This window comes from Schistocerca serialis, chromosome 10 (genome assembly GCF_023864345.2).
Source record: "Schistocerca serialis cubense isolate TAMUIC-IGC-003099 chromosome 10, iqSchSeri2.2, whole genome shotgun sequence".
Classification (NCBI taxonomy): Eukaryota; Metazoa; Arthropoda; class Insecta; order Orthoptera; family Acrididae; genus Schistocerca; species Schistocerca serialis.
In genome coordinates, this window is record NC_064647.1 from 91,194,074 (window position 1) to 91,218,745 (window position 24,672).

The window sequence follows — 24,672 nt, forward strand, 5'->3', positions numbered from 1 at the left end:
AGCGTTCCTACGTTTCTACGGAATCCAAACTAAGCTTCCTCGAGATCGGATTCTACATGCTTTTCCATTCGTCTATAAACAATTCGTGTTAGTATTTTGCAATTATGACTTATTAAACCGATAGTGCGGTTATTTTCACACTTCTCATTACCTGTTTTCTTTGGAATTGGTATTATTATGTTCTTCTTGAAGATGAGGGTATTTCGCCTGTCTAATACATCTTGGGCACCAGATAGAAAAGTTTTGTCACAGCTGACTCCTCAGGCTATCGGTACCTCTAATGGAATATAGTTACTCCCGGGGACTTGTTTCGACTTAAGACTTTCAATGCTTTATCAAATTCTTCTTGCAGTATCATATCTCCCTTCTTATCTTCATCTACGTCCTATTTCCATGATAGTGCCTTCAAGTTCATGCCCCTTGTATAGACCCTCTATATACTCCTTCCACTTTTCTGTTTTCCCTTCTTTGCTTAGGACTGGTTTTCCATCTGAGCTCTTAATATTCATACAGATGGTCCTCTTTTCTACAATGGTCTCTGTAATTTTCCTGGTCTTAGTAACTATCTTAATGCTAGTGGTATATGCTTCTGCATCCTTACATTTGTCCTCTAGCGATTCCTGCTTAGCCATTTTGCACTTCATGTCGATCTCATTTTTTAGACGTTTGTATTCCCTTTCGCCTCCTTCATTTATTGTCTTTTTATTCATAGATTAACTTCAATATCTCTTGTGTTACCTAAGGATTTCTACTAGCCTTCGTCTTTTTACCTGATTCTCTGCTGCCTTCACAATTTCGTCTCCCGAAGCTACACATTCTTTTTCTACTGTATTCCTTACCCCATTTCTTGGAAATCGGTCCCTGATGTTCCATCTGAAACTATTTACAACGTCTAGTTGTTTCAGTTTATCCAGGTCTCATCTCCTTAAATTCCTACCTTTCTGCAGTTTTTTTAGCTTTAATCTACAGTTGATAACCAATAAGTTGTGATCAGAGTCTACATCTGCCCCTGGAAACGTCCTACAACTTAAAACTTGGTTTATAAATCTGTGTGTTACCATTATATAGTCAAAATGAAACCTTGCGGTGTCTCCAAGTCTCTTCCACGTACACAAACTTCTTGTGATTCTTAAACGAAGTGAGTATTAAGTTACGCTCTGTGCAAAATTGTACCAGTCAGCTTCCTTTTTCATTCCTTACCCCCCGTCCATATTCGACACCTACTTTTCCTTCTCTTCCTTTTCCTACTATGGAGTTCCAGTATCTCACGACTATTAAATTTTCATCTCCGTTAACTATTTGAACAATTTCTTGTATATCCTCACACACTTCTTCAATCTCTTCATCATCTGCGTAGCTAGTTGCCATATAAAATTGTATAACTGTGGTAGTCGTGGACTTCGTGTCTATCTTGGCTACAATAATGTGCTGGCTATGCTGTTCGTAATAGCGTTCATTTTTTTTTATTCATTATTAAACCTACTTCTGCATTATCCCTTTTTGCTTTGTATTTATAACAGTACATTCACCTGACCGGAAGTCCTGTTCACTAATCCCCTCTATACTAACGTTAACCTATTCATTTCCTTTTCTAAATGTTCTAACCTACCTGCCCGATTAAGGGAACTGACATTCTACGCTCCGTTCCGTAGAACGCCAGTTTTGTTTCTCCTCATAACGACGTCCTCCTGGGTAGTTCCCACCAAGAGATCCGAATGAGAGGACTATTTTACCTCCGAATAATTTTACCCAAGAGGAAGCCATCATCATTTAACGATACAGTAAAGCTTTGTGCCCTCCGGAAAAATCACGGCTGTAGTACCAGCACAGCAAGGCCGTATGGTGGATATTACGAGGCCAGATCAGTCACCCATAGTGTTGCCCTTGCAATTACTGAAAAGGCTGCTGCCCCTCTCCAAGAGCCACACGTTTGTCTGGCCTCTCAACAGATAGCCGTCCGTTGTGGTTGTACCTACGGTACGGCCATCTGTATCGCTGAGGCACGCAAGCGTCCATGGTTCACAGGAGGGGGCGGGGGAGGGGGGGGGGGGAATAACTGATATTTTTCCGTAGTATTTTGGTCTCGGTTAGAACAGGTGCTTTTCGTTTGTTTACTAATAACCGAGTAAAAAACCGAAATAACAATTAGTCTTAGCAGCAGTAGTAAGCATTTCGTTTTTAAATAAACCTTTTTTTAAAGAGGGAGTAATTTTTATTCTTAAAATTTGCATTGTTTTGAAATATTACTTTATTACAGAACATGGGAAAAGCTATCAAAACTTCTATGTTATGTCACCTGATTCAAGCCTGAAATTGGTTAAAGAGAAACTTAGTAAGCTAGTCCTTGGCTTGAAAGGATCTTATGAAAACCTGAATACATGTACAGCCGCCCTAAAATACACAGAAGGAACTGCTCCTCACGCCCTGAAATCGAAAATATTACCTGCGCAACGGAAGATCTGCCCCGCTCCGCTCTGCAACATCACCTGAAACATAAGCCTCTGCATCTTCACCTCACGCTGGTGTGCAGTCCGAGTGCGCTTACTTGTGCAAGCTGAGCCTTCAGCCGTAAACGGGAAGTATGGAATCGTAACGTAATATGAGTCAAATATACTAACGGACAAGAAGTCACAGTACCAAGACGGAATTGTACGACATAAATGAAAGTTGGTAGACGTATTCCGCATCTGAAATATGAAGCCTATTCAAATTTCGCACCTATCGCATAAGAGTGGTACTAATAGCTCCACTATAAGGATGAAAAACAAGTTTTGCTCTAAATTCATGCTGTAACGGTCGCGAGCGTTAGTTTGCTTTGAAATTGGACGTAGTGAGTCGATGTCAGTCAAGAACGTCTTCAGAGCGACGAAGACGCTGTTTTCAGCACCTCACTGAGTTTTGTAATAGGGTTCTGCGATACTGCAGAACGAGTTGGCAGGAATGTAACCACTGTATATGACTGCTGGCAGTGGTGGTCAGGAGAACGTACATTCGCACGAAGAACGAGGACGGAAGACCATCGTGTTTGTGTATGGCTCTAGCACATCGTACTCCATCTACAGCAGCAATCTGAGCAGCAGTTCGCACCACAGTGACGCAACGAACTGTTACAAATCAGTAACATCAAAGACATTTCAGAACCAGATACTCTGTAGCGTGCATTTTTGGATTGGATTGTTTTGGGGAAGAGACCAAACAGCGAGGTCATCGGTCTCATCAGATTAGGGAAGGACGGGGAAGGAAGTCGGCCATGCCCTTTCAAAGGAACCATCCCAGCATTTGCCTGGAGCGTTTTAGGGAAATCACGGGAAACCTAAATCTGGATGGCCGGACGCGGGATTGAACCGTCGTCCTCCCGAATGCGAGTCCAGTGTGCTAACCACTGCGCTACCTCGCTCGGTGTAGCGTGCATTCCATTGACCCCAAACTACCTCAGTTTGCTACTTCAGTGGTGCCAAGCGAGAGGTCTTTGGAGGGCGGAGTGGTGGTCTAATACTTTTCCTGATGAAACTGGGTCCTGCCTCATTGCCAGCAGTGGTCGTGTGTTAGTTATGACAAGGCCAGTTGAAGGCTTGCAACCGACATGTCTGCATGCTAGACACACTGGACCTATAACTGGATTTACGGTCTGGGTTGCTATTTCGTATGACGTATGTTCGATGGTATCCCACAAAATTGTACATAAGTCTGGTGATTCGACCTGTTGTGCTGCTATTCATGAAGAGTATTGCAGGGAGTCTTTTCCAACAGGATAACGGTCGCCCACATAACGCTGTTGTAAGTGGCTGTCGACATGTCACTTCAGCCTGCTCTGTCATCACAGGATCCATCTGAAATCGAGCGCATATGGGACATCGTGGTAGGACAATTGTAGCATAATCCACTACCAGCGTTAACCGTCCTTGTATTGACCGATCACGTGCAGAGGCATGGAAATCCATCCATAAAACTGACATCCAGTACCTGTACAATGCAATGCATGCATGTCTGCATCCTGGCGGTAACACCGTTTATTAAAATAAATGACACACACACACACACATACACACACACACACACACACACACACACACACACACGCAAATGCAACTTACATACACCCTGGCAGCTGAAGCCACAATGCATGCAGCTGAAGCCACACTGCGAGCAACAGCAGCAGAGCATGGTGCGATTAACAACTGGTTGGGGTTGAGGAAGAGGCTGGGGTGGGGACGTGGAGGGAGGGCATGGTAGGAGTGGGGACAGTGAAGTGCTGCTGGGAAGCATGCAAGGATGAGGTGGAGAGAGGGTAGGGCAGCTAGGTGCAATCGAGAGATTAGATGGTGGGCAGGGGAAAGGTGGGGGGTTGTTACAAGGAGAGAAGTAAAAAGAATGGGTGCATTGGTGGATTGAGGGCTGTGTAGTTCTGGTGGGAAGGATCCATGTGGCTGCGAAGCAGTCACTGAAAAGAAGGATGTAGTGTTGGGCAGCGTGCTCAGCAACAGGACATTTCTGCCCGCCATTCTTCCCACCCTTTCCACAGTTGTATTCTGCTGAGCGCTGAACCTACACAATATACTCGTCCATCCCTTCACAACACCTGTCCTCAGTCCCTTACCTCGTGGCTCATGTCCCTGTAATAAATCTAGATCCAAGACCTGTCCCATAAATCCTTCCACCACCACCTACTTCTGTCTAGTCACAAACCTCTGCCAGGCACATAAATGCGATTTGCAGAGTATCCACGTAGATGTAGATCACCTATCCCATCAAAGGCAGGGCTACTGTGAAAGCAATAATGTAATCTACAAGCTAAGCTGCAAACACTGTGCTGCATTCTATGTGGGCATGACAACCAACAAGCTGTCTGACGGCATGAATGTCCACCAACAAACTATGGCCAAGAAACAAGTGGACCAACCTGTAGCTAAGCATGCTACCAAACACAACATCCTTCATTTCAGTGACTGCCTTACAGTCTCACCATATGGATCCTTCCCACCAGCTTTTCTGAATTATGGAGCTCTCCCTGCAATATATCCTATGTTTTCCTAACCCTCCTGGCCTCATCCTTCATTAGTCATTTTTCTCACCCATCCAGCCACTTCCCAGTTCCCATTCCAGCCCTCATTCCATCAGCACACCCAATCGTTTCACTTATCTCCTTTTCCGCTACCCCACTACAATCTACTCCCTGCCCTCTGTCTAACCTCCCAACTGCACCTAGCTGCCATACCCTCTCTCGACCTCATCCTTGCATGCTCCCCAGCAGCACTTCACTGTCCCCCACTCCTACCCTGCTATCCCTCCCCCTCCTGACCCCAGCCTCTTCCTTACCACCATCCAGTTGCTACTCCCATCATGCTCTGCTGCTGTTGCTCACAATGTGGCTTCAGCTGATCACATAGTGGCCTCACCTGCCAGAGGCTACAGTGATATGTGTGTGAGTTGCATCTGTATGTGTATGTGTGTGTGTGTGTGTATGTGTGTGTGTGTGTGTGTGTGTGTGTGTTTGTGTGTCTGCCATCTATTTTCGACAGAGGCCTTGTTGGTCAAAAGCTTATATTGTGCCAGTCTTTTTGTAGTACCTTTCTGCGACTCAGCATCTCTGCTATAGTGAGTAGCAACTTGCCTTTTCATAATCTTGGATTTTCCATTGTTTGTATATTGTAACAGATGTTTCAAGAGTAATACGTAAAATGTTACACTGTGTGATTCGAGTGCTATATTGCTTGCTGAAACAGGTTTCCGCTGTTGTTAAAACTCTTAACCTAACCATGATACGATCTGTAGCAGAAATAGCACTCATGACTTAAATAACGAAAAACTGCGCCAGTTACGCATTTTTCCACTATTTGCACTAGGCTTTACGAGGATTTATTCTCATGATCGAGTGCAAATATTTACATATATGTTTTATGTGATGTTTCGGAGAATCGGACAAAAGAAATCCCTCCGAATGCAGTAAACCATAAAAATACAATAGAAGGTGAAGAGAGGCAGAACAACACACACAGAAACATCACATAAAACAACTGTGTGAATATTTCCTCTTAACTATGAGAATAAATTCTCTGAATACAGCGAATGGGGCATGAAAAAAATATGTATCTAGTGCAGTGATTCATTATTTAAATCGTGACTGACGCAGTTGCAGGCTTTCCAGAAACATAGATTATGATGAATGAAATTAGGAAGTGACATTTCGTAAATGGATCTCGTGTATACAGATACGAGGAGGGTAAACTGGATTGTTTGTTCGCCCATTCTCGAATAATTTTCGCTGTGCTTTAAGTTCTCACACTGTAGCTCACGAAGAGAGTTCTGGTGAACACTTCGTGCTTCTCTTCTCGCTGTCCACAGTCTTTTGTATTTCTCTTTCTTTTCAAGTAATACACTCACTACCATTAGCTATTATACAGGCGATTAACTGTTCGACATCTATTCCCAAACAACTATTACACAACGTTTTAGATCGTGTAAGGTCCGTAGAAGTAGTTTGGTCAAAGAAGTCTGATGAAATCTTTGACAAAGATCATTGTCAAAGATATTTTACAGTGTAATACAGGGCTCATGATTCATGCATTTGTGTGAGCCAGCAGTGACACTACATTGCTGACGTCACACAGATGTGAGCATAGGCCTTTTTTTGGCATTGGAAATGTTATCAACCAGACAAAAAGTGGTTCAAATGGCTCTGAGCACTATGGGACTTAACATCTGAGGTCATCAGTCCCCTAGAACTTAGAACTACTTAAACCTAACTAACCTAAGGTCATCACACACGTCCATGCCCGAGGCAGGATTCAAACTGAAGCGCCTAGAACCACTTGACCACACTGGCCAGCTCAACCAGACACAGCCTACGACAGTAGTCTACCACACGCATGTGTTCAGATCTCTTTGGCTGATTTAGCAGGCAATAACTAACGGTATAGTGGAGAAGCTTAAAGACAAAGGAAACAATAGCCGCCTCTGATGCCTACCAAAGCCTTAGTGTGGGTACCGACAAGAAAACTGGATCGCCTCACCCCAGCCCCATCTTAACAAATTTTGGGATGGGAGGCACTTATTCTTCAGCACGCTCAATGTCACTCGCAGCCAGCTGAATTTAAACTGCCTACTGTGCCGCTCCTCAGGCGATGTTTGGGAGCTCGGAAGAGGGTGGCATCTGGTCCTCGAGGAGTGGGCGGTGACGTGCTGGCTTGAGGTCGAGGGTGTATGACCACCAACGGCTTGGTGAACTATGGCTCTCTTGGTTTGGACTCAGTAAGCAGCGATGATAAAGTATATGGCTGTGTCGTGCTTCTGGTCTGCATGTGGAGTACATACTGCAGTTCCTGGCCCACACACTGGTTTTAGCCCATCAGTTATTAACACGTACGGCGGTTGTATGCTAGCCATCATCCACACATGTGACTTTGACATTTTGACTTTTTTTCGTACATTGTTTGATCAGAAATATCTGAACACTTATTAGGGGCATTCATATAGGGTGTGTACATCCGTCACTTTTATGGCGACTTGAACACTTCTGCCGGCCGTTGGTGGCCGAGCGGTTCTGGCGCTACAATCTGGAACCGCGCGACCGCTACGGTCGCAGGTTCGAATCCTGCCTCGGGCATGGATGTGTGTGTTGTCCTTAGGTTAGTCAGGTTTAAGTAGCTCTAAGTTCTCGGGGACTGATGACCTCAGCAGTTGAGTCCCATAGTGCTCAGAGCCATTTGAACCATTTTTTGAACACTTCTGGGGACACTTTAAACGAGCTGTCTGAATTTCTGTGGCGGAATGGCAGACTACTTGTAATCTCCCCACGGAAAATTACCCTCTACCACGCAATAATTAATAATGGTCAATCAAATCATCCACATTTATTCACTTTTGAAAAGTATCTGATCGGATTTTCTAGTAATATATGCGCCGACAGCTAGTCGACGCCAAGGTATTTTTCTAGTACGTTTATTCTTTGGAATAACAGAGATACATATATGTATTCTCCATGGTTATTATAGACGGATAACTAGGACAGCTTCGGAAGTATCTGTTGGAAGATTGTCGGGTTGCTAAAAGAGACATATTTGCTCTTCTTCTCGCTAAAGCGAGCTATTAACGTTTGTGCCACTAGCGGGTTATTTGAAGAGAGAGAGAAATTGTAAACGCAAATTAAGTAAGACTGGGAATCAACAGAAAACGGAACATGTAATGGATTGAATATACAATTTTCCTCAGAAATAATGTTTGTGACCCTTTTATTCTAGAGTGAATGACGAATGAGTTCTCTTGATGATTGTCTTGGCCCTGTAATTAGTGGGGAAGTTTCAGTTGTGACGAAGAGAGCCTGCAATCACCGAGATTTTATAAAATCGTCCAAAAAGGCTTCGGACACATCTGAAATTCTAAATCTGTCGTAAAATGAACGAATTGTTCAAACGATCGATTTTCCCAACTGAATGCAGCGCTTAACAATAATAATAGATATAAAGATCTTTTACAGCAAGCCAGCCGCTGGATATTAAGACGAAGGGCTCCACCAGAGATTCTATTGGGCTGAGTTCACGTAATGAAATATTATATTTAAAACTGTATATAGATAAAGGACAGAGAGAGAGAGAGAGAGAGAGAGCGAATGAAATTAGAGAAAATACGCAGAATCCTCCATTAGTATAATTGTTTGCCTGTCTTATCACGGATCAGCCTAAAGATAAAACAGGAGGCCCATACTTTACTGTACAGGTTTATGTGTGAGAGACATTACACCAAGTTAGCGGCAAGCTGCATTCACATACTTTCATCATTTACAGTATAATCCATTATAATGGCCAATCCGTGACAGGACACGTTTTTGGACGTTGTTAAAATAATTTTGTTCTCTGTTTCATGTGAACTATGACGAGCCAACTTAAATGACGCTTGGAAAAGAGAAGAAATGCTCGCAGTCACATTAAGTGGATCTACAAATAAGAACATAAAACAACACGGTGGGCGCAGAGAGAAGGCCAGATCTATAATTTTATTATTAAAGCTTGCTAGTATAGACGAAGTATACGATTTTCTGTTTAGTATTATTGGATATTTGAACATTGATTAATTGTGTTCATGGTAGATGTAGTTTGATTGACTTGCCCCAGTTGCATTTATTTTATTATTAAAGCTTGCTAGTATAGAAGAAGTATACGATTTTCTGTTTAGTATTATTGGATATTTGAACATTGATTAATTGTGTTCATGGTAGATGTAGTTTGATTGACTTGCCCCAGTTGCATTTATTTGTATAAATACAGTAAGAAACTAGCCACAGAAGTACTCTTGTGTGAACGGAGTTACATATAGTGACAGTAGAAGGGATATATATATATATATATATATATATTGACGGTAGAACATATATATGGTTTTAACTAGGGCAATGTTTAAGATGAGTCAAGCAGAGCAGAGCAGCGCGCAACAGCCTTCAGCTGTTAGCACTGATAATAATGATGTAGTAAGAAGTGTTGTAGAACCGATCGCTACAGATAGCGCAAGAGAACGCCCTGTAGACACGGCTGGAGATGAAACGGCACGTACGCAACATGGGTTAGATCCATTGGTCATTATCATGAGACAGATGCAGATGATAACCGAGAGCATGAATAATATGAATACAAAATTAGCCTCAGTTACTGAAGGGCAAAATGATTTGAACGCGAAATTAGCCTCAGTTACGGAAGGGCAGGAAAATTTGAAAACTGAGATTAAGTAGCAGTTACAAGACAGTTTTTCCGAATTAGAGCAGCGGATAGAGACGAAGACCAAGGAACTCAAAGATCAGGCCGAAGAGACGGAACGAAAATTAACTACACAAATAGAATTGGTGAAAGCTCAATGTGAGGAATCTACTCACCGCGTACGTGTAGAAATGAAGGAGTATGTGGCTATTAAGATAGATACCGTACGGGAACAGGTGGAAATGGTTCCACAATTAGTACAAAAGCAAGATGCCATGTCATGTGCAATTGCGCAACTTCCTGAATTGGCACGTACGCAGACTAATCTAAAGGAAAGTGTTGAACATCTGACAGAGCGTCAAGATGTTATAGACCACCAAATTAATGTATTAACGGGTAAATTATCCGAAATCATAATAGAAAACAAAAGGCTAATGTGTAAAAACGTTGAGCAAAATGTTAAGGCAGCATTCCAGAGTCTATTTGGCAAACAGGAAGAGAATTTGTTTGCGAAAGGACTTGAGGAAGTGCGACAGCAGTTGGGTGCTGATTTCGAGCACTGGAAACAAACGATAGAAGAGTCGATACGCGTTTCACAACAAGGCTCAGAACAAATGAATACAGGCCAGCAGCAGAAGTTGGCAGCGACTATAGAGCCAGTTACTGCACATTCGCACACGATACCGACTTGTGTGAGTAACTCGAATATTAAATTGCCACGAGCTAGTTGTTCGCGTGAAGTTTTATCTGACGGAGATTACGAAAGCCTTTGCCATGCCGAAGAAAAAATGATAAAGCATCGGCAATTCCAGATTTTTAAAATTGACAAAAGGGGGGTCCATCCAATTGTTTTTATTCGAAGTTTCAGAGGAGTGCTACCCAGAAATTGGTCGGAGTGGCAGAAGATCAGTTTCGTTACAGGATATATACAAGGTTCGGGGGCCATTTGGGCCTCGGACATGACTTCTGTTTGCTCGACATATGACGATTTTGAGAAGACGTTTTTAGCAAAGTTCTGGTCAGAAGGAGTACAGGAACGCCTAAGGCAGGAGGTGCTCTACCCAGAGCCTTTCTCCTTTTCAAAAGGAAGCCTTAGGAAGTATTTTGAAAAATATATAAATAAAACTAGATACTGGGACAGACCTATGCCCTTGCCAGACATAATAAACATACTTAAGGCAAGACTACCAATTAGCATCCTGAATCAATTGATTTACGGCAATGATAAAGACTTGGAGTCGTTCCTCACGACGTTAGACCATATAGATATTATTGAAGAGAACAACCAGAAAGCCCGTAATAACAGATTCCAATATAGGGAGATAGAACCTCCGCCCAACGGTAGGCAAGGGAATGGACAGAGATCGTTAAATAGCGGAGAAACCCCTCAAAGTCTCAATAGTAATACCGGCAATAGTCTTGCGAGGGGCGATCCAAGGAACAACAGGAATGGGAAAAGATACAATCCCGTGTGGGGGAACGAAAGGAATTTCAGACCCCAAGCCTGGAATAATAACAGTAATAGAAAGTGGAATCAACTGGGGGGGAATGAATTAAAATAATCAACATCAGTGGGGACGGACATCTACGAATCAACCGGTAATTACCGAAGTGACGGATGATGTCAACCAGCAGGCAAGTCAAAATCCAACAAACTTGTAAGGACCCACTCGTGCCCCGGAGGAGCGGTCAACAATTGGTTGAGGGGCAACAGGATATGTGTACCCATGCTAACGTATAATGATGGACGATTACTGGCAGATGAATTGACCGAGGACTTAGAACCCCAAGATGAGGATAAGGAACAGGTGGCAGTAGCCGAAGTGCAAGTCATTTTGGAGACTGTACCTATAGTGGCGGTTTTAGACACAGCTGCAACCACAAATGTTATTTCGGAGGCTCTATTCAACAAGATCAGAAATATAAGACGAGTACCAATTTTTCCAGTTCAAAATTGCAGAATAATAGGCGCCGTTGGGGCTAGATCGGCTAATGTAAAAGTGCAGTCACTACTTAGTGTAGAAGTCGGAAATGTAGCAATATTAAGCACATTCCTTGTTGTGAAAAATTTGGTGGTAGATTGCATTATCGGAGTCGACAGCCTACGTCAATACGGACGCAGAATAGATTTTAAAACAGGAAAAATTTGGTTAAATGTAAATAAACAAGTAATTGAGTTGGACTTGTTGAAAAAAGAAAGCCTTACGAGAAAATATAATTGTGAGATCAGTGTGCAAGTAATCAGGACGGCACAAAATTCTAAACAGCATGTAATTAGTGAGTTCCAAGTCAAAGGAGATTTCGGTCAATTAGTGTACGAGAAGTTAAATGAATCCGACTGCATTACTGAAGATCAGAAGAAGCAGCTAAAAGAATTATTATTACCGTATAAAAACGTGTTTGATGAAAGGCCAGGAGTTATTAAGGGATACATATGCCATCTCTACGTTAAGCCGCACGAAACGTATTGTAGAACTTTCTATCCTGTTCCCTGGAGGTTAAAGGCTCAAGTTCAGAAAGAAATAGATCGCATGTTGAAATGGGGTTTGATCGAACCCTCTACAAGCCCATACTGCTCCCCATTGTTGGTCGTGCCAAAAGCAAATGGGACTGTCAGACTGGTACTCGACGCCAGAGAAATAAATAAAATCATAATTCCAGTGAGAACACATCCGGAAAACATAGACGAACTTATACAACGGTTCCAGGATGTCCAATATTTGACAAGCATTGATTTGCGGAGTTCTTATTGGCAAGTCAAGCTGGATGAGTCATCAAGGAAATATACGGCTTTCATTTATTCCGGAAGAAGTTACCAATTTACTGTAGTTCCTTTCGGACCTAACATTAGTGCTGGAATCTTTATAGCAGCTCTAGATTATGCACTAGGCCCAGAACTAAGATCCAGGATAACAGTGTTTGTTGATGATTTGCCTATTGCATCGAAGACTTGGGAGGAGCGTATTACCTTACTGAGACGGGTGTTGGACGTGTTCAAAACCATGGGAATAACTGTTAACCTACAGAAATCCCATTTTGCAGTAAACAGAATCAAGTTCCTGGGGCATATAATTGACGCAAAGGGAATTTTACCAACCAAGGAGAAGCTAATTGCGATTAGTAAGTTTCCAACACCCAGAAATAGGAGGCAATTAAAAGGGTTTATGGGTCTTGCCTCATTTTTTAGAAGATTTATAACAAATCAGGCCATGAATGCGGCAGCTCTAAATAGTTTGCTGAAGAAGGATGTGCCCTGGCTCTGGACATTAGTGTCAAGAAGCATTCGAGGAGATAAAGAAGCAATTAGCAAATGCACCGCTTTTGTACCATCCGGACAAGCAAGAAGAATTTTACTTGTCAACAGATTCGTCGAATGTGGGTCTTGGAGCGTGCCTTTTCCAAGTACGCAAGATAAATGGACAACTCACCTTCTGTCCTATTGCGTTTGCCAGTCGTGTTTTGTCCAACTGTGAACGAACTTACACGACGACAGAATTAGAGGCTCTTGCAGTCGTCTGGGGTTTTAAAAAATTTCATTATTATCTATATGGGTCAAAGACTATCGTATATTGCGATCATCAATCATTAACGTTTTTACAAACGTGTAAACTGTTACACCCCAGACTGGCTACATGGACTCTCGCTCTGCAACAATACCAATTTAAGATCGTGCATGTCTCAGGACAGCAAAACATTATTGCTGACGCTCTATCAAGGTCACCGCAGGGTTTGACTAAAGAGATTGAAGTAAATAATAACTCTGAATTCCCTGTATTGCTGCTGCAGGAGAATCCATTTAAGACGTACTACGTCAATTTGTGTGCGCGTATGGCACAGTTACAGAAAAGAGATGCTCAATGGGGAAGTGTCATTCAAAGGTTACATCACCAACCTTCGGATCAGATGGCAAATTATTATAAACTGGTAAATGGCGTATTATTTTTCCGCTGTGGAAGGCCAAACAAAGTCCGTTGGTGTGTTTGTATACCTGAGGCGCAAATAGAGAAACTTGTATGGTTCACTCATTTAACCTGGGGACATTTCGGTGCGACAAAATGTGCAGACAAGATAAGTGGGTACTGTTATTTTCCCAACATAAAGCGCAGAGTGCAATGAGGTCTTGAAGAAATGCATAATCTGTCAAAAAGCAAAACCGGATTCTAAAGGGACTAAGCACCCATTATGCTCTATATTAGTCCAAGAACCAAAAGAATTAATTTCGTGCGATCTGTGTGGACCGTTACCTATTTCAAGAGGTGGTGTTAAATATGTGTTGGCATTTCTCGATGTGTGTACGAAATACGTAAAGCTATACCCAATAAAGGAGGCTACAGCCAAAGTAATTGTATTAAGATTGATAAGGGATTATCTTCCACATGTTGGTACACCTAAGGCGATCATAACAGACAATGCTAAAATATTCACGGGACTCCGATGGAAACAGACTTTGTCTCAAGTCGGTGTGCAACACATACTAACATCATTTTACCACCCACAAGGCAATTTGGTTGAGAGAATTTTTAGAGAATTCAATCGATTTATGAGGACGTATTGCCATAATAAGCAGACTGCGTGGGCAAATTATGTGGAAGAGTTTGAGCAGATATACAATAACATGCCCCACTCCTCGACTAGATATACACCTCGTGAATTGATGTTCGAAGCAAAAGAGGAAAACTTCTGGACTGACCATATGCCCAAAACTCAGGAAACTGAGATGCCTTGGGAAGAAAAAATAAGACAAGCCATCATAAATATGACGAAAAAGGCTGATCAGAGAAAACAACAATTTGACAAATTAATCAAGAGGGTACAGACATACCGGGTCGGAGAAAAGGTATTAGTCAAAAGACATACCAAATCATCCTTAATAAAGAAAAGTATAAAGAAATGGGAGTTACTATATACTGGCCCATACATTATCCTACAAATTCCGAATCCTGGGGCTTATCTATTAGCATACCCGGGATCGAACAAAATAAAAGGGTTATTTTCCCATAACGACTTGAAGAAATTTAATGAAGATTAGAAGATAGGGAGGAATGGTGTTGCGAGTGACAGAGATGAACGCTCGTAAAAAAAAAGGAAAAAAAAACCATAACAATAAACTGTGTGTGTAGTGTTAGAAAACTTTAAATTGAAATAATAATCAGTGACATAGACTACAGAAATAGTGACTAAGTATTACTATAGAGTGTTGCAAAGAAGATAGTGGAGATAGGCTTCACCTGTGTTTGGGTGAACATGGAACTTTAGCATTGCTAATGTCATCAAGATGTATAAAGGATCTAACTGACCTTCAAGAACAATGAAATGTTTCCCGTAAATGACGCTGAATAATCAAAAGAGGTTCCGAGTGAAGGTTCATATATAATTTCAAGTGCACGCTTAGATGTGTAAACGTGTAAAGGGATGTGTTGGGGCAGTGAATCATGAGTAACGGTTAACGCCGCAAAGATAATTTCCCGCGCAAAACAGTTGACGTCGGCGCGAGAGGTAGAATCGATATAGACGACACAGATATGCTTTGTAAGAGACTCGCACCAAACGCGAGGGTAAACTGATTCATGTCGAACTTTAAAAAGAAAAGGTGTTATAATTAGAAGTTAAGAGTTTTTAATTTATTATTGAACGTTTAAAGAAAGTAATATTCATAGAATTAATAGTTATTTAATGGGTCGTGTTCGTTTGGAATTTTTGTTTGAAAAAAAAAATCCATTTCCATATATGTGCATGTGTGAACGCCGTATGAATCAGAGAATAAATGAAAGAAGTGAATCCGCATTGCTCAATGCTAATAACTTTTACATTACAACAATCAATTGGAGAAATATGTGTATTTAGGATAAAAAGTTTTTGAGTATAGATAAATTATATGACTTTCAAGGAAATGATGGATTATGTCTTTGAATAAAATGAACTACACTTTCCATTATTCGATGATTTGAATCCAAAATCTATTGTAAGTTGCATGAATCCTTTAAATTACGAAGAACAAATCAGTGATAGAAAATGTGTCAGAACTTTTGGACTTATAAGCACAAGTGGGGATGCAAAGTCATAAAGAGTATTCAAACGAGAGTAAATATGATGATGCTTTTGGCAACATCATTAGTTAATGGCTAAATTCCTTGAAGTACGTCGTAACAAAAAGGATCCATGAAGCCATAAGGATTTTGCTTTCAAAAAGGAGAATCTTGGACGGTGCAACCTAACCAGTTCTCTTACAGGAAGAGTTTCCCTTTTGGTCATTGCTAATTCTTTTGGAATGAATGTTGCATGTGAATTCGAGTATCCCTGTCCCTTCTACTCTTCCCATTGTGGGCCGCGTAGAAGACCGACTACAAAGTGGGCCGCGTAGAAGACCGACTACAAATGTGGACGTCGGGGACATGAAAGACCCGGGGGAGTTTTAGCACCTCAAGATATTGTCCTAGGAACAAGATTGTAAAACGAAAATTCACGTTATTTATTGTAAAATGTTTTTTTTGCTAGAGGCACAAATCACTCTTCTCCAAATCGTGATATAAATTGATCCCTGTCTTTCATTTAGAGATCTATTTCAAAATTATTTTTTTCTTCTATAGGCTTTCCTATCTTCTATGTACCGTAGGCTGGGGGTCTAGGCTTAAGAGGTTTTCCAAGGTTTCCCTGCTTAAGAAAGTTCCCGAATGGGTAGACCCTGATAACAGTTTCATGAAAGATCATCTTCCTTGGTTGTGCACAGCAAACATAACACCTAGATGCACGTAAAAGCAATACAGCCGCGGTAACTGTCTCTTCATTTCTGCTGTTTTCAACATTTCTTTTCTTCGTCTGTCTTAAACATAATATTCTTTTTCAGTCGGAGGACTGACAATCATCACTTCCGGGTTATCCACACTAATAGATAGCTCGCGAAGTGTGTTCGGTAAATCAAAATTGAGCTCACAAACTTCGCTCGCTGCGAGGGGCATTGTAATCTCCCCACGGAAAATTACCCTCTACCACGCAATAATTAATAATGGTCAATCAAATCATCCACATTTATTCACTTTTGAAAAGTATTTGATCGGATTTTCTAGTAATATATGCGCCGACAGCTCGTCGACGCCAAGGTATATTTCTAGTACGTTTATTCTTTGGAATAACAGAGATACATATATGTATTCTCCATGGTTATTATAGACGGATAACTAGGACAGCTTCGGAAGTATCTGTTGGAAGATTGTCGGGTTGCTAAAAGAGACATATTTGCTCTTCTTCTCGCTAAAGCGAGCTATTAACGTTTGTGCCACTAGCGGGTTATTTGAAGAGAGAGAAAAATTGTAAACGCAAATTAAGTAAGACTGGGAATCAACAGAAAACGGAACATGTAATGGATTGAATATACAATTTTCCTCAGAAATAATGTTTGTGACCCTTTTATTCTAGAGTGAATGACGAATGAGTTCTCTTGATGATTGTCTTGGCCCTGTAATTAGTGGGGAAGTTTCAGTTGTGACGAAGAGAGCCTGCAATCACCGAGATTTTATAAAATCGTCCAAAAAGGCTTCGGACACATCTGAAATTCTAAATCTGTCGTAAAATGAACGAATTGTTCAAACGATCGATTTTCCCAACTGAATGCAGCGCTTAACAATAATAATAGATATAAAGATCTTTTACAGCAAGCCAGCCGCTGGATATTAAGACGAAGGGCTCCACCAGAGATTCTATTGGGCTGAGTTCACGTAATGAAATATTATATTTAAAACTGTATATAGATAAAGGACAGAGAGAGAGAGAGAGAGAGAGAGAGCGAATGAAATTAGAGAAAATACGCAGACTCCTCCATTAGTATAATTGTTTGCCTGTCTTATCACGGATCAGCCTAAAGATAAAACGGGAGGCCCTTACTTTACTGTACAGGTTTATGTGTGAGAGACATTACACCAAGTTAGCGGCAAGCTGCATTCACATACTTTCATCATTTACAGTATAATCCATTATATACTCTTCTTCAAGAGCTGAAATTAGAGAAGGAAGTGATGTCGCTCACTGGGGTCCAGTGCAAAGTCAACGTTCTAAATCATCCCAAAGGAGGTCCACCGGGTTCTTGTCGGGACGCTGCACAGGCTCTAAGTTTCAGTGATTCAGCACTCCAATTCACTCAAAACCAATCATCAACTGTCCAGTGGCGTCCCTCTTTGCATTACCTCAAATGTCACTTACCAGTGACTACAGACATGTCTGGGTTCTGATGAGCTTCTCGCCCATTGTACTCCATCCCTTGTAACTTCCTACACACGGTCATTGTGCTAGCTGGGCTGTTGGCAGCAGTTTGTAATTCACGACCGATTCCTCCTCCAATACACGAAGGTCCCTGCCGTCAGTACATGAGGTCTACCTGGTCTTCGTGCAGCTATGATTCATTCCACTTCACAGACACATCACCAACAGTGGACGTCAGCAGTTATAGAAAGGTTGAAATGACCTTGCTGAATTTGTTACGCATATGTCACGCAATCACTATATAATGTTTGGCGTCTTCGAGCTCTCCTGACCTACCTATTCTACTGTTATTGCTTCTCTACTGACACAACACTACTCCTCACCCTATTTTATATTTGCATGTCCGCTTCTCGTGAAATCTAGCGGTAAAGTCTGCATTACGGAGTAGTGACTGGATATTTTCCTTAGCGTGTATTACCAAGGGGGCTGTACTTGATGCCCACCCTACAAAAATTAAGTTACAGTAACAGCATACTTTTTAAAGAGGTACTGGTTTATAAGTAGGGACCAGACCCTGAAAATATCTTTTAGCACACTCTTAGCAACAACAAACCTCTTTCAATAACGTTGGGTACTTTATGACCACTACAAACAATTTTAAAAATGAAAATGTCATTTATTCTTGTTGACTTTTGTGCTCAATGTTTTTTGGAAGAGATATTGATGTGTAAGTAAGTCCTTGGACTTGGAAATATTCAATATGACATTTATTGGGAAAAACGGCATTTACTATTTAGATTTTAATTTTGGATTTAATTTAACTGAAAAATTTAAAACATAAATCGAATCTGATAGAAGAATTAATCATATAAACTAATTGACTAGATCACAATATTTTCAAAAGATGCCCTCAGTATAACCTCCCGTCTGCATCTAGCTGCCCTGCCCTCTTTCCACCTGCTCCTTGCGTGCTCCCCAGCAGCATTTCACTGTCCCCCACCCCCAACCCTACCATGCTATCCCTTCTCCCTCCGCCCACTGCAGTGGTTAATTGGTATAAAGATCCTTTTTGGCGCTACTTAATTTTATCCTTACCCCAAGTGTTCTAAACTTAAAATTTGCAGTTTTTATTTAGGCTTGTCCGCCTCTGCCGTGTCGGGAACCAAGGTTCGATTCTCGGTACTGCCAGATATTTTTCGTTGCTGGTATGGCTGGACCAGGGTGCACCTAGACTCCTGCGACCAATTGAGGAGTAGCAGCGGGCCACGTCACGAAAAACAACAAAGCCTTGAAGAACAGTTTGCTGACCTCACACCACACCATAGCACATCGAAGCATGTCATTGGCAAAGGATGACACAGCTATCGGTCCAGAATGATCGGCTTGCCGAGATCTGTGGATGGAGTTTATTGAGACCTATCTGTTCTAAGATACTTCAAGTTATATTTATTAGATTTAATGAATACACTTTTAAATTGTTTCTGTTTCCAAATCGTTAAACTTCTGTATGCGATTTCTGATTTATATATAATTTTTTGTAATGCTTCACCAAATCAGAGGGATCACAATAGATAACAGCCTTCTACTTCCCTTCCTAACTACGCGTTCCAGCCACATTAATGTGACCACCTCTCGAAATCCTAAATAACCACCTTTTACGTAATAGACTACTACGAGACATGCAAGAAGAGAGTTATTGAGGTTCTGAAAGGTACCGACACGAAAGTGGAGCTATGCCGACTCCACTGCCGTGGTCAGTTGCGCTAGGTTTCTCGTTTGAGGATCCATGGCAGGAGGAGTCGATCGAGTGGGTCCCAGAGATTCTCGATTGGGTTGAAATGGTTCAAATGGCTCTGAGCACTATGGGACTTAACATCTATGGTCATCAGTCCCCTAGAACTTAGAACTACTTAAACCCAACCAACCTAAGGACAGCACACAACACCCAGTCATCACGAGGCAGAGAAAATCCCTGACCCCGGCGGGAATCGAACCCGGGAACCCGGCCGCGGGAAGCGAGAACGCTACCGCACGACCACGAGCTGCGGACGATTGGGTTTAAATCTGGGGAGTCTGGTGGCTATAAGAGTTCAGTAAACTCATCCTGGTGATTTTCAAACCTCTTACACTGCAAGATGTGTGTCACGTTGCATTGTCCTGCTGGTAGATGCCAACATCCTGGGAAAATATAAATTTCATGTACATCTATATCTACATCTACATCTACAGTTATACTTCGCAAGCCACCCAACGGTGTGTGGCGGAGGGCACTTTACGTGCCACTGTCATTACCTCCCCTTCGGGAAGTCAAGAAAAATAGCATCTACCTGGGAGCCTGTATCTAATATTTTCTAGGTCTCATGAACAAACAAAGCGAGTTGGGTCTCACACGATCGCTGTTTCCAGAATCCATGTTGATTCCTACATAGTAGATTCTGGGTTTCCAGACATGTAGATACGGACATGATCCACAACGACAAATGCAAAGTTCTTTTGATGCTGCGTACCTTCCACAATGACGAGATCATTCAGGGAATCCCACGAAAATATCCCCATAATATAACGCTCCTTCATCCAGCCTAGACCCTTCAGATGATTTCCGTACATGCCAACGGCCATGTGTCCGATTGAGCGTAAAACGTGTTTCAGCTGATAGGGTCACCTGTCTCAATCCAGTGGACGCCCAGTTGCGTGCAAATTCCAACCTGTGTTGCCGATAAACAGCAGTTAGCATGATGCACCAACCAGGGGCCTGCTACAGAGGCCTACAAGTGGCATAGTTCCCTGAATGATCGTTCGGGAGACGCTGTTGGTAGCCCCGTGGTTCATCTGGATGGTCTCTTGCTCAGCAGTTGCACACAGCCGTTGGTCACCCCAGTTATTTGTGGCTTGTGGTGCACCACAGTTACCTCGGTATTGGTTTTGGATAGCACTATTTTACCATGCACGGTATATTTCAATCACGGCTATACGGGAACAGTTTAGAAGCTTAGCTGTTACAAAAATGCCCCAAAAGTCAATGTTCACGCCTTTCCACCTGTCGACTATGCGAGGTTATTGCTCGTTGACGTCGAACATAGTTAGTGGACACCTTAATATAACTGGGCGATGAACAGCTACTTCACTACTTTACAGTTCACATTTTATTAATTGGTAGGGGGTTCAAAGAACAACTTTCAGATCATTTTTCGACCATTCCACTCTCGAATCTTCCCGTGGCAGCTTCGACGTCTCTTATTTTATTACGATAATCAGTTCTGTCTATGCAGGTGCGAGTCAGTTAAGTATTTTGGCATTCGGATGAGAAAGTTGGCAGATGAAATTTCTTGCAGATATCTACCAGTAACTAGAAACGTCTTTCTTTTTAAGACTGCCACTCTCTCATCTATTAAGTGATAGTAAAAAAATAGCTGACTTCCTGCTAACTTTTTAAATCTTCTCCACCAACACTATCTGGTAAGGATCCTACAGCCTATGAGGAGGTGGACAAGCGTAGTGGACGTAGTATCATTAACAGATTTCTGCCAATAAAGTCCATGAGCATTGGAAACACACTTCCGCACGCGCTGTAATTAGTCTAATCTTGTCCTTCTGGTCCCTACGGAACCAATATCAAGGTGACGTATATTTCTGGCATGTTCACTTTATGCTGCTCTACTGCTACAAACTACAGCAAATGGGCGAAATGTATTCAGAATTGCTAATACGATCAGTTGCTCAATTTATTCGTAACGAATGAAAATTTGTGCCTGACCAGGACTGGAAACAGGATATCATGCTTTACGCGAGCGATCGCATTAGCTGTCTTAGCTATCCAGGTGCGCCTCCAGGACCGAGACAAACCTCCATGTGTCAGCTGTGTCCACGTCATGCTCCCGCACAATTGATCTGAGTCGTGCACTTTATTACTGTATTAATTTCGCGGTAACTCTAGTCACGTAATACTATTTGCTGTGTCCATCTTTTACAGTCTAGTATGCAATGTCCTTTAGGACGGGGACAGCCAGTAACAAACTGAGGTTTAGGTCAGTCCTGGAGGCGCGCTCGGATGGCTGAAGTGGCTAAGGTGATTGCTCTCATGAGGGGAGAAATCCGGGTTCGAATGCCGATACGGCACACGATTAAATTTCCAATCTGAAATTTGATCCTATCGAAATTCCCAATATTTTTCTTCCATTTCACAGGATAGTCACAGGAGCCTAGTAGTTTAGGTTTTTCATTATTTCCAAGACGCAGGGATCAAACAAACTGATGAATATATATGCTGTCTTCTTCATATAAATTCAATATCCTCTGTTTCGTATGGGTCCCACATATTTGAGAAATATTTTAATATGGATCGTGTCCTCCCGCCTCTATTTATCTCCAAAAACTCCCTCCCTCCATCTCTCTCTCTCGCTCTTCATCTCTTCTTCCCCTCTTTCTTCATTTCCTCCACCCCCATCTCCCTCTGACCATATCTTCCTCCACCTTCCTCTGACAGTACCCTACTCCCACTCTCTCTGTCCATCTCTGTCTCCACTTTTTCGATGTGCCCACTACCCCTCCACACCTTCCTCCTGCCTCATGCATCTCCCCTCAGCCTTCTCTCTCTCTGTCCATTCCCTCCTCCCTGTTGTTGCGTCCAACCCCCCTTCTAATTATCTCAACCTGCCCCAGTCATTCTCATCGGCACATGTGGCAACAGCGATGCAGTTCAATAAAGTAGGCCACTACTACTCCTACAACACGTCCATCCTACGGTGCAGGAAATCATTTATTTGCCCCTTATGTACAGGCCACTATGTAGAGAAGGTCTATAAGGCACAGCTATACTATACGCAACAAGCCTGTCGTGCAGGGCAGCCTACACGCTGGGGACAGAAAACCGTTTTTTACCCCTGACATGTAGGTCCCCCTGCAAAACAGATTGACTTGTCAGGTCGATACTCTTCCCAAGGCAAAGCAGTTTATAACATATGGTATAATTTTGACTAAATACACAGCTGTTCATCACATACAGGGTTATTACAAATGATTGAAGCGATTTCAGAGCTCTACAATAACTTTATTATTTGAGATATTTTCACAATGCTTTGCACACACATACAAAAACTCAAAAAGTTTTCTTAGGCATTCACAAATGTTCGATATGTGCCCCTTTAGTGATTCGGCAGACATCAAGCCGATAATCAAGTTCCTCCCACACTCGGCGCAGCATGTCCCCATCAATGAGTTCTAAAGTATAGTTGATGTGAGCTCGCACTTCTGGCACGTTTCTTGGTAGAGGAGGTTTAAACACTGAATCTTTCACCTAACCCCACAGAAAGAAATCGCATGGGGTTAAGTCGGGAGAGCGTGGAGGCCATGACATGAATTGTTGATCATGATCTCCACCACGACCGACCCATCGGTTTTCCAATCTCCTGTTTAAGAAATGCTTCTGCTTTAGCCTTTTCCGTAAGATTTTCCAAACCGTCGGCTGTGGTACGTTTAGCTCCCTGCTTGCTTTATTCGTCGACCCGCGGCTACACGTGAAAGTTGCCCGCACGCGTTCAACCGTTTCTTCGCACACTGCAGGCCGACCCGTTGATTTCCCCTTACAGAGGCATCCAGAAGCTTTAAACTGCGCATGCCATCGCTGAATGGAGTTAGCAGTTGGTGGATCTTTGTTGAACTTCGTCCTGAAGTGTCGTTGCACTGTTATGACTGGCTGATGTGAGTGCATTTCAAGCACGACATACGCTTTCTCGGCTCCTGTCGCCATTTTGTCTCACTGCGCTCTCGAGCGCTCTGGCGGCAGAAACCTGAAGTGCGGCTTCAGCCGAACAAAACTTTATGAGTTTTTCTACGTGTCTGTAGTGTGTCGTGACCATATGTCAATGAATGGAGCTACAGTGAATTTATGAAATCGCTTCAATCATTTGTAATAGCCCTGTATTTAACAAAGACATCGTTATTAAAGCGATAAATTATTGCAGACTAAGTGAAAGGGAAGAAAATGGTTCTTTTTTCATATAGGGCAGGAAGATACGTTCTATCAGGTGCATTCAAAAAGAGCAGAGACAGACACTGTAAAATGTAAATGCTTTTGTTTACAAAAGAATGAAAGAAGGTCTGGTGCCTGTAAGAGTGCAAATGTTCAAATGTGTGTGAAATCTTATGGGACTTAACTGCTAAGGTCATCAGTCCCTAAGCTTACACATTACTTAACCTAAATTATCCTAAGGACAAACACACACATCCATGCCTGAGGGAGGACTCCAACCTCCGCCGGGACCAGCCGCACAGTCCATGACTGTAGCGCCGCAGACCGCTCGGCTAATCCCGCGTGGCCTGTAAGAATCCTGAGGTCCACAAATCATGTAAACACTGAAATGAGGCCCCCAGAAAAGAAGAAAGGAGTGTAATGCAGGGAATGGAAATTCATCTACGAACGGTACAAATGTGTGGAGAGCACAGCATGCCCGCTGCAAAGCTATAGGCGTGGCACGAGCTGTTCATTAAAGGAGGGGAGGGGTATCGTTGGCTGATACGGCACGATCTGGAATGTCACACACACCACATTAGTGACAGCAGTTGTCCAGCAGGTGGATTCCTCCACTGCTGAACACCGGCGAGTTACCGTCGTAGCCACTGAAAATGTCAACTGCAATGGACATTCATTGGCCTCCCAGCACTTGTACCACTGTTTGGTGAATTTCCGATCGCTGCATCCCTTTGCTCTTCCTCTGAAACCTCTATATCAATTTCTTCTTCCGTAGGCAATGACATTACAATGCCTTTAACGATTTTCATTCTACAGCTTCCGGGTTTT